Consider the following 12,059-nt stretch of genomic DNA (forward strand, 5'->3'; position numbering starts at 1 on the left):
TCATGCATCACAACGGAAGGGCCCAACCCCATGTGCTGCCAGGAGGCGTGTGACCCATGGTCCTAGGCTCAGGGACAAAGCCTGTCCTGAACCAGAAGAGTCAGGGTTTGGATGTGGATCTTAAGCCAAAGGAAGCCCTCGCCCAGCCAAGAACAGGTCTGGGAGGGGCAGGACCACGTCGTGACCTCTCCCTTGTCAAGGGGACTAGAGGGTAAGCCTGGAGCTGCAGGAAGGAGCCCTGAGAGGGGGGTGGGGAGCAGCAAAGTCACCCTGCCTTCTGGAAGGAATTCTGAGTGAGGGGCCTGGCTGCTTAGGGAAATGGGAGTGTGGCATCTGTTCCTGAGATAACTGGGGTAGCCACAGAGGAACTGGGGAACCGGGACGAATCCTGCAGTGAAGTTTTTGGTGGGTGAGCAGACTCAAAGGAGAGGAAACTTACAAGTAAGTTCAGGGTCATTCCGGAAGGAGGGTTGGCAGTATGTCTTCCAAACAGAAGGCGGGCTGGTGTCAGATGCCCTGTCCCATCCCTGCCCGGGACAGGCTGTGTTTCCTTTGGGCTGATACACAAAAAGCTCATCTAGTCAAATTGCCTCATTTTAGACACAAGAAAGCTGATGCTGGAGTTAAGTGACCAAACATTGTGTCCTTGACAAAGAAGTTTTAGGAAGGTGAAATCAGAGACTTGAATGTAACCAGGGGGAAAATGAGCTCCCCAAAGCCAAAGTATAATTAACTAATATAATCTCAAGTGATAGAGGACTGATGGAGAGATTAGCTGCATCCAAAAAGACATTCACTTATCAACTGCTCGTGTGCAGATACGAGAAGTAGCATAAAGCCGGCAGGCAAGGGAGCCGCAGAGAACACAGACCGAAGAAAACACTTGGGAGAGAGGTCACTGTGATCTGAGGCAGCCCGCTGCACTTGGAGCTGGTCCCCAGAGAGGTCATGGAACCGGCTAGGGCCCTGACTCCGTGGGTCCCAGGACACAGGACAAAACAAAATCTGGATCCTTTTCTAATTTCTTAATCTCATTTGAGAAAGTGAAGAGATTGCTTCTCCTTGGCAGGCTGCTGAATGCAGTGTTTCAGACTGCACACACCTGTTTTTAATCCGTGATCTGAGATAGCAAAGTAACATGTTTTCCGTTGTGCGAATTCTGCCTTTTCAATCCAGCCACATCCTGAGGTCCAGAATTCTTTTCACGTCGTATTAAATCCTGTTTTTTAAAGGCAAAACTGTTCCCCTTGCCCCACCCAGGAAGAAAAAGAGACAGCTGCACTAACATTATCTGAAAGGTCAGATTAGCATTTTCCCCTGATCATGAAGGCTCTGCGCTAGACAACCACTGCTTTGTCTCTTAAGATGATGGGCATCCGGCCCGTGTTCCTTTGCTTGGAGCTGAGATGTTTGTTTTCTGAGGCTGCATGATCTAAGAGAGATGTAGGGAACATGGAAACGGTCTGAGGGGAGATAGAGGGGTTGGAAAATACAAGGGCTGGGGTCCCATGATCCTGCTTCCCTTAAAGACTGAAAGGCAACTGGATGCTGTCACCTCTTTCCATATCACCAGGGATGGACAGGGGATGCTGGGCTAAGTTAGACACACCAAACTGGTAGTGAGTGTGCAGGATGGCTGGGGTTGGGGGTCACCTGAGGCTCTTCCATTTTTAAAGGATAGATTGTCATTCATCAGAAAGGGTGTAGGGAGGACCCCTTGTGAAGGAGGAAGGTGGGTCCTTGACCTTGTAAGGCTTTTCCCGACTGTGGCTGGTCCTCCCATTTCTCCAGTCCTCCCTGCAGGCCTCCAGAGCAGTTCTACTTTAGGAAACTGAATTCCACTTGCCCGGCTGGGCTGTACACAGAGTTTGGAGGGCAAGAAGAAAGTGAGGACCAGGTCCAGGCACCGCCTGATGTCACCATTTCAGCTGCATCTCATCTGTGCTGTGGAATGAGGGGACTGTCACAGGAACTGCACACTTTCCAGTGCACAGTGGCCTCCGAGGTCACTCTGGGGTTTCCAAAGGCAAAGACATCCTGTCCTGAGATTTAAATAGACAAGTCTAGCATTTAAGGGGTGTAAAGTAATCTTCAAAGAGGGCTTCATAAAGTAGGATGTTTATGTGAATGAAATACTTATTGAATCCTGGCCAGAGCTTAAGGACATGCTCTGAAAGGTGTCCTCGTGGCAGGAATTCAATGCCAGTTGTTACAGCACCGTGTGCAAGGCATTTGATGCAGGTACTCTCATCACATTTTCAGGGCAGCCCCACAAGACAGGCATCATCATCCCTGGTCTGCGGACGAGGGACTGAGGCTTCGGTCCTGGCAGCATTGAGCAGTGGAGCTGGACCTCATCTAGGCTCACCTTGGTTGAGCTCATGCTCTTCCTGTCACACCAGCTGTCCCCCCAGGAAAGATCTGGGTGAGTTGGCCTCCTGCCCCTCAAAGCTCAGAGGTTGGGCTCCTTGGGACTTTGCTCAGGCAGAGATTTCAGACCCAGTGTGCGCACTGACCTTCCAGCTGATGCCTGACAATCTCAGAACCAGTGTCAGTGTTGCCATGGTTACCATGTGACTTCCAGAGAAGGGGCGGACGAGCAAAGCTCCAGGGCTCCCCTTGCTTCCCAGGCCAGGCCCAGGGAATATGTGGGAAAGAGAAGACACAGGAATTACCCGGAGAAGTATGTAGAACCAGCTTTTTCAGGAGCCAGCAATGCAGACAGCCAGTCTGGCAGCCACCCATCTTAGTCCCCGGGACAGCCAGTTTTACTGGGGATGAAATTAATGCCAACTGAAAACCATGGCAGCCTCACTTGCCTTCCCATGGCCTTTTGTATCTCTAGCACAGCACCTGTTTCACACTCGGCTTCGGCCATCACCAGGTGTGCACAACCCGTCTCCTCCACTAGCCCACGAGCTGTGTGAAGGTGTGGGTGGTGTCCCCCAGCCAGGTCCCCAGGTGCTGATCTGTGCCTGGTATGTGGTTGACCAAGGCTTGGATGAATTGAGTCGGAAGGAGCTCATGGCAGAAGCAGCTAAGAGATACTTCTTGGTCCTTCTTGGTGTGACCTGCAGTTAGAACATGGCATTAATAGCTCCCAATTTTTAAACTAGTTTAGGATAGCAGGAATACAGCTGAATTATGCAAGCTGGGAGAACTGATTCAAAGCCTGCCTTTGCTGCCACGTGGATGAACTTTGGGCAAGTTATTTAATCCATTTGGGTTTCTGGCGTAAAACGTGTGTCCTAAATAAGCGGAGGCTTGTGAAGAGAAAGAAGTGAGGTCACACAGGTGAAAACATTTGTAAATGGAAACTACAAGGCAAATCATTTTTTGTGCTATTGAAAAAATATAATGAATAAGTCCAGTTATTGTAGCAGGCCTAGGGGTTGTTTTGTTTTGTTTTGTTTTGTTTTGTTTTTTGGTTGGTGTGATCTTTTTTTTCCTTCTAACTTTATTTTTCAATTTTTTTTTATTCTTATTTTTAATTGATGTGTAGTCAGTTTACAATGTTAGTTTCAGGTATACAGCAAAGCAATTCAGTTATACATATACATATATATATATATATATGTATTTTTTTTTCAGATTCTTTTCCATTATAGGTTGGTGTAATCTTAAACACACACACACATACACACACTATTCTGCAATCAGCATTCAAATCAAAGTATGGAACATTTTTAGCAGCCCAGGAGTCTCTCTTGGGGCCCTTCATACCAACAAATTTCCAAAGTTTTTTTTTTTTTAAAGCTGTTAGGGGTCCTTTTTATTTTTATTTTTTCTTTCATTCTCTGTCTCTCTCTCTCTTTTTTTTTTTTTTTTTCCCATTGACAGAGGTACTGGGGATTGAACCCAGGCCCTTGTGCATGCCAAGCTTGCTCTCTACCACTGAGCTATACCCACCCCCCTGATCCAAAGGTTTTGATTGAACTTTCCCGTTCTCTAGTCTAGGGTTTTTTTTCTCTGAAAAGGCTTCTTGTTTGGTCCATCTCTGTAATCCCCGTTCCTTTTCCCTTGCCTTCTTCATTCTGCTTGCGCACTGAGTTTTCCCACCCAGGGAAAGTTACCCCATGACCTGGTGGATGCAAGGCCAGCCTGGGGGCCCACAGACGGTGGAGTCCACCCAGACCAGAAGCTGTCCCTCTTGGAAGCTTCCTGTGACGTCTCCTCACCCTCCAGGCTGGTGCACACACATCCCTCCATCAGCGCAGGTCCATGAACTCACGCCCATCTGCCTCAGTCATTCTCTTGCCAGCCTATGAACATAGACTACTTTCCTATCCATTCTGTATCCCTTGGTCCCTGGCACACTGTAGGTATTTGTGAAACCCAGAGTCATAGAGTTTGGTGTAGGGCAGGGCCACAAATTTGGCTGGTGTTGAATTTGTTGCCTGCATCACTTACTAATTCTCCAAACATCACTTCAATGGGAGACATTCCAAGGATATGCAAATATCCTATGCATATCTCCAATATGGGCATTTATTTATTAAGACTTTAAAAGAAAAATGACCAGATTGTCAACCAGAAAGCCAGCAGCCAGCGTTGCCCATACCAGGTTGGCAGAGGTGAGAACCTCAGGAACTTGCTGCATGGTTTGGTACTGAAAAGACCAACTCCCTGGAGGTGAATTTCGGTGCCAGCAGCATGAGCGGCACGAGCTACCCTCGTGTATGGAGTGGGATGAAGCAGGCTCGGTACTTCCTGGCTCTGTGCATGTTTTGCTGGCGCAGCTTAGGAGACAAGGTTTTACCGGGAGAGCTGTAGTTTCTGCACTTTCTCCATTTTTTCCTGTCCTTTGACTCAGTGTTAACGCACCTGGCGGGTGTTAACTCCAGGGCCTTAGTTCAGCTCCTTGTTAGGATTCCCTGGGATTGCCAGTCTCCATGCTCTGTTCTCCATCCTCTTCAATCCATGGTCAACATAACCATCAGCGTCCCATCTGACCACATCACCACCACCTGCTTAAAACCCTTCCGTGCTTTCTTAAGGATAAATTTTTAAAATAATAGCTTTATTGAGATATAATTCACATACTACAGAGGTCACCATTTTAAAGCACGCAATTCTGTCGTCTTTAGTGTAGTCACAGATTATGCAACCAGCACCACTGGTTGCCAGACAATTGCCATCTCCCCCCAAAAAATCCTGTACCCATTAGTACTCTCTCCCCGTTGCCCGTTCTTTCCAATCCCTGGAAACCACTAGTGTACTTATGTCTCCTTGGATTTGTCTCTTCTGCACATTTCATATAAATGGAATCATACAGTGCATCATCTTTTGCGTCTGGCTTCTTTCATTTAGCGTGTTTTCAAGATTCATCCAAATTGTAGGCTGAATCAGTACCTCATTCTTTCTATGGCTGAATACTCTTTCATTGTATCGATTTACCACATTTTGTTTGCCCATTCATTTATTGATGGACATTTTGGTTTTCTCTACTCCCTAGCTATTACGAATATTTTATGTGGACATAATTGTTTTGGTGTGTGTGGTATACCTAAGAGTGTAATTTCTGAGTTGTGTGGTATTTAAGGATGTATTTCTACTCCTTAGCCTGAGGCCAGTGCCCTGCCCATTCTGGACCCTGTCCCCAGGCTCATGCCGTGCCCTGGCCCAGACCCCACTCGTCTGTCTTGCCAGAGTAGGCAAATGCAGCTCTCCGAACACACCACGCCCTGACACGTCCTGCCTTTTCACGCCCCATCCCTGCCTCAGCATGGCCTTTCTCTGACCTCTGCACCTGGATAACTCTTCTGAGGTTCAGTGCCAGCATCACTACCACTGGGGATTCTACAATGAACTCAGCAAATTCCTGCTCTTACAGAGCTCAGGTCAGAATGAGGGAAACCGGCAAAAAGAAAGATAACGATGTATGAACATGCATACATGTATGTAGCTAGCTATTTACCAAAAATTTATGCTTTTAGGAAATGCTGCTGTCCCAATAGGAATGAGGATTACATTTGCCTGCTTCCCTGGTACCCAGGAGTAGCCATGTGGTTAACTCTTGCAGTGGAATGGGAATAGGATGAGGTGGGTTGCTTCTGAGAGGGAGCTTTGAAGAAGTGGGTGGGTTTTCTCCATCGTCTCTTCCCTCTGCAGTCAGGGTGCAGGGGACTTTGGGGCCATAAGGGATGACAGGTCTGTAAGAAGGAAGGAGCCACTGAAATGGTCTCATTTTTCTTACATGAAGCATTAGTAGTTCCCATTTTACCCTCTTACTCCTAGTCCCACAAATGGTCTTTCTCTGAATCCACCCTTAAACAAAGTAGAGTAGAGAGTGAGGTTTATAAATAACCATAAGATAGTTTGATCATAGCAAGAACTCAAAAAATGCCTCCTTCCTTCCTTCCTTTCCTTCCTTCTTTCTCTCTCTCTCTCTCTGCTCCTCTCCCTCCGTCCCTCCCTCCCTTTCTTCTTTCTTTTTTTCTTTCTGCCTTTTAAATACCCATGATCTCTGCCACAGGGTAAACATGCCACACTTCTTTATTGAGCTGGATCAAGGGCACTAAGAAATATACTGAATTTACCAAAAGAAGGTACAATTTATTTTGAAAGTGGAGCTGTGATGACAAGTAGTATCTTAACCTGTCGCATGAGAAAGTTGGTCGATCCACCCAACGATGCAGAAGGAAAGAGCTGGTTTGTGCCACGTGGTGACGGCTAAGAGACACCAACAGGTGTTTCTGGCTGCTTGCTGGGTGATCATTGTTTCATGTTTAAGATCGCTGGCCACAGACACCTGCGTTTTTGCATGTGCTGCTCAGACCACAGAAATCCCCGTTATAATGTTTGTACCCAGGAATGGTTAACTCCGAATTGGCCCAAATGCTTTCCTTTTACCTCTGAGGTGGGAACCAGCCTTTCAAGCGTTTCAAATACTGTAGACCTGAGATTCTACGATGCAGGATTCCTGCTCCTCTGAGTTCAGCAGGATCGGGTATCTTCCCACTGAAAGTTTACATCTTCCACATTAAGTTATTATAGTGCACTTTATTGAGCATGGACTGTATGGCGGGTACTGGACTAAGCGTGCTCATATTTTATCTTGCCGTACCCACAGTAGTCCTAGGAAGCAGTTACTGTCATTGTCCGCATTTTACTCATGAGGAAAGTGAGGGGTTAAGTACTGTGCCTAAGGTCACATGGTAGGTAAGAGGAGAAGACAGCTGTCCGCTCAGGGCTATGTGACCCTAAAGTCAAGTGCTCTTAACAGCCACGTTTCAGAGCAGAGGCTAGAACTGCTGACTTTTGTGAGCAACGCAAGTATGATACTGGAATGCAAATTACTACTGTGGTGCATCTCTGAGCCCCAAGCTGTGTGGCTGGACAGTTTCAGGGCTTTTACTGAAGGTTCAGGTCAGCTTTGGAAGTGGGCTTGGAAAGAGGAAGGAGAAAAAGGGGGAGAAAGAGAGGGAGAGGGAAGGGGGAAGGACGGGGAGGGGAGGTGGGAAAAAAGGAGGAGAAAATTTCAGGCTGCATTAAGCATATTCTTTTTTTTTTTTTTAATTGAAGTATAGTCAGTTACAATGTGTCAATTTCTGGTGTACAGCACAATGTTTCAGTCATACATACACGTACAGATATTCATTTCATATTCCCTGTGACTTTTAAAAATGCATTTTACCTTGACCATTTTAGTGCCGTAACTTTATATCTTAAAGATTTTCTCATGTTGTTAAAGACTCTTGGTAAGCATCCGTTTCAGTGAAGGCTACTGCCTCATAGATGGTTATCCTGTTATTTTTGTTACCCATCCCCTGATGTTAGTAATTTAACTATTTCTAATTTTTCACAAGTGTAAACAATACAAAACATTTTTGTGCACATTTTCCTTAGCTTTTTATTGTCTTCTTACAATAGACTCCTAGAAGTGCAAAATGCATGTTTTTAAGACTCAGGGAATAATTTCTGAGGTGAATTGTACCAGTTTACACTCTTACCAGATGTGTGTGCGAGTCTCTACTTCACTTTTCCCTGAAACACTTTGAGGATAATTTTAAACACCTTTGTGGTTGAAGAGAATTTTTTAAAAAATGGTATTTTATCTTAATTTGTGTTTCTTTGAAGTTGGTGTCCCTACTCCATGCCTGCTCTGGGGTTGCTGAAGTGGCTGGAGAAACACATACCCCCTGGCTGGCTGGTTTCAGTTACCTCCATAACTCAAGCTGGCCCTTGGTTTGCCTGGTAATCTGACTCCATATTCCTCTCGCCTAAACTGCTATTTCACACCTTCTCCTCTTTCCTCCAATCACTTTCCCTTTCCTCCCTCTCTGCTGATGACTTTGCTCTGTACTCCACTGAGAAAATGAATAACATGCCCACATGCTTCCTCCACCATCCTGCTCGTATGGGTGTCCATTTACTCTGCCCTCCTTCCTGTAATTAGACCATTATCTGGCACCAGCCCCTCTGATGTTCAGTAGATCTAATCTTTTCTTGTCCACCTAAAGCACTTCACTAGGGGCGTTCTCTCCCCTCTCTCTGGCATTGTTCCGATTAACATACACAAACATGCTCTAAGGTCTCCTACCTTAAAAGCAAACACAACTGCCAGGAGAGGGTTTAGCTCAGTGGTAGAGTGTGTGCTTAGCATGCACAAGGTCCTGGGTTCAATCCCTAGTACCTCTGTTAAGATAAATAAGTAACTAAACAAACCTAATTACCTCCCCTCCAAACCAAAAACAAGCAAAAAACCCCAAAACAATAAATAAATAAATAAAATAGTTAAAACACAAACACAACCAAACCCCAAACCTTCATTGACTCTACATCTCCCTCCAGCCACTGCCTCTTTTCTCTGATTTAGAACAAAAGTCCTCAAAAGATTTGTCCCACTCACTGTCTCCACTTCTCCTCCTCCCATTCTCTTTTGGTCACAATTAAATCAGTCTTCACTCCTCTGCCAAAATAGCCATTGTCAAGGTCACCAACGACCCCCCTATTGCAATGGTCAATGCATCTTCTTGACCTCAGCGACATTTGACACAGCTGGTCATTCCTGAAGGCTTACCTCATCCTGGCTTCTGGAATGCTGCCGGTTCTCCCCCTGAGGGTTGCTCTTCCAGCATCTCTGCTGTTCTCTGTATCTCCTTGTCTGAAGGTTGGAGGCCCCATGGCTTAGCCCTTGGACTTCTCTTTATCCACTTTAATTTCCATTTGATCAACTCAGTCGCATGACTTTAAATGGCATTAATATGCAGATGACTCTAAGATTTCTATCTCTAGCCTGACCCTCTCCCTGAACTCCAGGCTCATACCCTTAACTGCCTGCTGGACTTCGCCAAGTGGCCATCTAATGTTATCTTAACATTAATCTGTCCAAACAAACTCCTGATTCCATCTTTATCTCAAATATGCATTCTTCCTAAGGCAAACTCCCTCCTCCTTGTTAAGGCCAAGAACTATGGAGTCAGCTTTGATTCTATGCTCTCTTTTACATTCCTGATCCAACCTTTCATGGGTTATGTTGATTCTATCTTCAAAATATACCGCATTCACCTCTCACTACCTCCATCACTTCCGCTCTGGTCCAAGCCAACATCTTTTCTCACCTGGATTATTGCAAAGCCTCCTAGTTCATCTCCAAACTTTCAGCCTTTCCCACTTTCCCTGTCTCCCAAATCTATTCTCCACCCAGAGTCCGAGTGATGCTTTTAAAGCCAAAGTCAGATCATGTCGCTCCTCTTGTCAACACCCATGGCTTCGCATCCTCTCCACATAAAGTCCAGGTCTTGGCTTGTGAGACCCACATGCTCCAGGCCCTGTTGTTCCCTGCCCTCATCTCCTCCCCCTGCACCCCGTGCTCCAGCCAATGGGCTTCCTTCTGTTCCTCAGATGTGCACAGCATGCTCCCACTTCGTTCCTTGGTCTCTAGTGTTCTTCCACATCTAGACCAACTGGGTGCACATGTTCTTATCAAGGGGACTGCAGGAGAGTCCTGCTGATTGGGGATATTTAGTAAGAACCCAGGGCTGCCCCGTGAGACAAAGACAGCTTTCAACACCTTCTCATTCCAGAGGGAGCAAAGTGAGTTTATGACAGGACCTGACAAGGAGGAACTTCTAATGTCCACTTCTCTTCCCTCCTCCCGTCTCCCCACCCATTGACCCAGGAGTGGTCAGAAACAATGGCTAGAAAGATGGTGAAGGATGAGTAGGAGGGGCAAAATTGGAAAAAAGATGAGGAAAAAAGATAAAGTAATCATATCTTCCTTCTATGCTCTAGGCTTTCTGCCTACAACAAGTCTGAGCTGGTGGGGAAATGTAGTCACTGGGCCTTTAGGTGAAGTTGGCCTTTTGACTACTATAAGATACTGGGCATTCTGATTTCCCATTGGAGGGCCAGAAAAATCCTGAGACCTGCCTGAGTTTTCATCCAGGGTAGCAGAAAAGCTAGCTTGACAGGATGGTGATAAAGGGAAGTTGGTGTATGATTTCGTTCCATGAGGATTGCTCACTCCATGTACAGATGTAAAACATTGGGCAAATGGTATTCCAGCCACAAACGTTATTTATCTTTCTTGTCTCTGCGAGAGGCTGATTTTTCAACCTGAGCCAAAATAAGCAGCTAAAGTGCTAGCATATTAAAAATAAAAACGTCAGCCATCCAGTTCGAGGTGAGTTTTAATTTTCTTTGCCTTTTGTTTTGGCTTGTAAGGTGGAGTCCGAAGCTGTCTAGTAACTCTGAGCTGGGGTTGAGTGCACCCAGGGACCTCTCTGAGGACTAGGCAGGAGAGAAGGAAGAACCAGGAAAAAAAGCAGAGGAGAGACCAACAAGGAGCAGATGGGAGCACGGGGAATAAAAGCTGAAAAACCAAACGCAGAAGGTGGAATTGTAACATGCGCTAGTATTGCCTCAGAAGGCGCCAATTAAAGTGTATACTTTACCTAGATTTATTCTGTGTGTGCATCATCTGGTTATTTATTTATTTACTTGAGATTTATATTCCTGTGGAAAAATACAGAGGGCGTTAGGCTAAGGTTTGGGTAGAGTGATTAGTCCTCTTAACAACTATGACTCAGGGAAAGGTCCTTTTGCTTGGAATTTGAGTGGGATTTTGCAAAGGAAGGAAAAGGAACCATCAGGAGGTTTTAGAACCTTCAGAGAAGGCAATTTCACAACAGTCTTCAGATGTGCCCATGTGAACACAAGATGACATCTTGTTCTTGGAAAGTAGGGGGGACGTGACTTTCAATGTCTGCAATATCTGTTTCCCCCCAACTTTCTCGACTTGGAACTGAATTAGAAAATCGAGCTTCCAGAGGAGATTGGCCTCCTTATATTTACTCTCAAAATGTAGTAGTCAATTAAAAAAACTCACTTGAACTTCTAATCAAGATGGAGTAACAGGGAGAGGAATACTCTCTTGTGGGCCTGAAGTAACAGAAAACGGATGAAATACATGAAATAATGGTTCTTAAGACGTTGGCAATCAGATCAGGCAAGGAAGGACGATGATCCCTGATATGTGGCAAATAGACAAGGTGAGCCCTCCGATTGCTCCTGTTTATTGTCTTAAGAGTTTCCAGGCTGCAGCTTGTTCAGTCAGGGAAGGCTTCCTGGAAGAAGCAGACCTGCACAGAGATGTGAAGACAGACTGAGTGGTCGCAGGCAGGAGAAAGACAGGAGGGAGAGTGTTCCCCCCGAAGGGGATCAGATCATGCCACCCTAAATCTGCCATTCTGGCATATCGATGACGTTGTGCTGAAGACACTTGAGAAGTGGCAGATGTTGGGGAGGGCTCCGCAACCTCTTCCTGTCTGCCTAAAAGCAGGCCATAAAATTTCCCTGGAGAAAGGTGCCCTCCCCGTACCAGGAAGAGAACATCCTCAGCACAGGAGTCTGAGAGCTGAGGCCAGAAGGGATCTGTGCAAACCAACCCACTGAAACAACTCATCCATTAGTTTTTCCCCTTCTATTTCCTAGTCATTGCCCCAGTTTCCCGCCCCTAACCCAGGCTCTTTTGTCTCCTTGCAACCCCACAATTCATCATTCTTTGTGTCAAAAAGTATACAAGCTTTGGGGCCTAACGGCTTCTTTGGGTCTTT

General features: G+C 45.9%; 1 long non-coding RNA gene across 1 annotated transcript; it reads left to right on the forward strand.

Moving 5' to 3' along the window:
• The first annotated feature begins 303 nt into the window (after positions 1–303).
• Positions 304–10,859, forward strand: LOC116668481. Its single transcript, XR_004325586.1, has 3 exons — positions 304–441; positions 2,263–2,425; positions 10,669–10,859. It is a non-coding gene; the product is annotated as an uncharacterized LOC116668481 (long non-coding RNA).
• Positions 10,860–12,059: the final 1,200 nt, after the last annotated feature.

This window comes from Camelus ferus, chromosome 14 (genome assembly GCF_009834535.1).
Source record: "Camelus ferus isolate YT-003-E chromosome 14, BCGSAC_Cfer_1.0, whole genome shotgun sequence".
Taxonomy (NCBI): Eukaryota; Metazoa; Chordata; class Mammalia; order Artiodactyla; family Camelidae; genus Camelus; species Camelus ferus.